Raw genomic sequence first — 2,370 nt, forward strand, 5'->3', positions numbered from 1 at the left:
AGTCTATAAAAATTAGACTTTTAATTGGAAACAGCATAAAAACAAACAAATGAAAATCAATGCTACCAGGGAAAAGGATACTTTTGTTCCCACTCCCCACAATATGTAAATGTAGCGCCAGGGGAACTTTTGAAGCAGCTCCACTCTCCATGATGTTTTCCTGTGGTAATGACTTTCGCAGCCTTCACAACAAATAACTGCACATAAACACTTAAACAAATAGAAATGTACCTACTGGAATACCTTCTACCTAGAATTACACAAAATACTTTGAATGTTGTGGAATTTATTTAGGTGATAGTGTGTTCTAAATTATTAAGTAAATTAGTTTAAATAAAGAGCATCACTCTCAAATAAAACAGACGAAGAAAAAAAAAAACAACTTTCATTCATGGCCCTCAAAACAAAACAAATCTCATAAACCAAAGCAACAAAAAATATGATTAAATGTCACCAGTCTGGTGGAATTTAAAGCTTTCCTCCATTCCATAATTCTCTCCCAGCCACGAAATTTGAATAAAAATTAAAATACAAAAACAAATAGCACAGCACTTTACATATGATTACATGTAGAATAGAAATGAGATCATCTACAATTTTATTAAATCAAATTTTATAGATTATTTTAGGAAAATTTTATGAAAAGATCCAAAATAAACAAATTCTAAAAAAGGGGATTTGAGTTCAATAAATAAAATTATCATGAAAGTAATACAAAATAAAATTGTTTATTAATATTAACTAATTTATAGTCCTATAGATATATGAAAATGTTTTCCTTTTAATACTTCTAAAAATGCGTGTTTGTCTCAAAGTGAAAATAAAAATGTCTCAAAATTTCAATTATTTGTAAAATATAAAAGTTTTACAATTCTTTTCAAAATCATCTTCTCTTTGTAAATCACACGCTGTTATTAAGATGAAATGAAAAGGAATGACAAGTAGGGTAACAAATACTGACGGCAGTCTACAGTAACATTAAGCAACTGAAACCCACCCAATAAAGCAACACATATGCACTGCTGTATACAACACACTTCCTCATAATGAATCGGTCCAAGGAATGCAATATATACGCTCACCTTTGCATACTTACCTGTTACATTACCAATTAAGAAACAAATGTCTTGTAAACTAAAATTTAAATCCACTGCAATGGCTGAGTTATAATATATTTAAAACAGAATTGCAAAGTTTTAAGAACATATTCAATTTTTATGAAAAAGCAGAATAATTTAAAGTTCACTTTCATCAAAATTAAAGAAGCAATTCTCCCATAATATTTATCCAATAAATACATGAAGGCTAAGATGAAAAAAATTATAAAAGGGAAAAACCAAACATCTTAGATCCTTTGTCGCAGTTTCCGACCAATGAAGAACAGAGAGAAATATGTCCTGTAACTACAACAGCAGAAATACAATTTTCTGAAAATAGCCTCTTTAGTTTTACTTTTTATATGATTTCCAAACCATCGGAAAGGCTTTTACGGAAGGAACAACTGATTCTATTAGGCACTAACTTAAAAAGAAAAAAAAATCTCCGTTTTTACGTTTCGTACCTATTTGAGCAGTTCTCTGACTAAACAGAGTTTTTTGGTAGGTCAAGAGCTATCGGCTGCGCGTCGAACATTCAAACCCCCCAGTCCCGTGTCCCTCCAGCCAATCAGCGGTGAGACAGCCGGCCTTTGGGAGCTCCGTTAGACAGGATTTGAAAAACATCACTTTGCGCCCTCACTCCCCGGGAAGGGAGCTAAGTGAGGGCGGGTCCCCAGGCTCCCCAGACCAGCCCAGAGCCGGGGTTCCCACCCAGCTCCGGACGGGGAGAGCCCTGCGGGGGGCCTGCCGGGGACAGCAGGTCGCCGGGGTCCCCGGGAACCGCGCTCCTCCGCCAACAGCCGAGGGCTGCAGCTGCGCAAGCCCTCCCCGGGCCCCGGCACGCGGAGCCTGCGCCCCTCGCCGAGGGTCACCCCGGGGCGCTGGGAAGGAAAGGGGGTTCGGGCTCTCCCGGGCGGTTAGCGCGGACGAGCACCTCGAGGGCCGCCTGAGCTGTCACTCACTCAGGAGCCGTCGGCTCGGGGTGGACCAAAAGCCGGCAGCTAAGGGGTCCCCCACCGCACCCCGCTCTCCTCCGCTCCGGCGGCAGGAGCTCCGGGGCAAGGTGAGGACGCCCGGTTACCGTTGCATCGCCGGCGCAGAGGCTGGTCCGCGGGAAGCCCCAAGTTCCTCACTACTTTTCCCTGACACGCCGCGTTTCAGCGACTGCGGGAGGAAAAAGTCTGCGGAGGGCGCCACGGGGGGGGGGAAGGGGGCGGCCGGCGCGCAGCCCTCCCCGGGGCACCCGGGGCCGCCGCCTCGCCCCCGCGGGCGC

The sequence above is a fragment of the Psammomys obesus genome, unplaced genomic scaffold, assembly GCF_907164565.1.
Source record: "Psammomys obesus unplaced genomic scaffold, mPsaObe1.curated_primary_1811, whole genome shotgun sequence".
Classification (NCBI taxonomy): domain Eukaryota; kingdom Metazoa; phylum Chordata; class Mammalia; order Rodentia; family Muridae; genus Psammomys; species Psammomys obesus.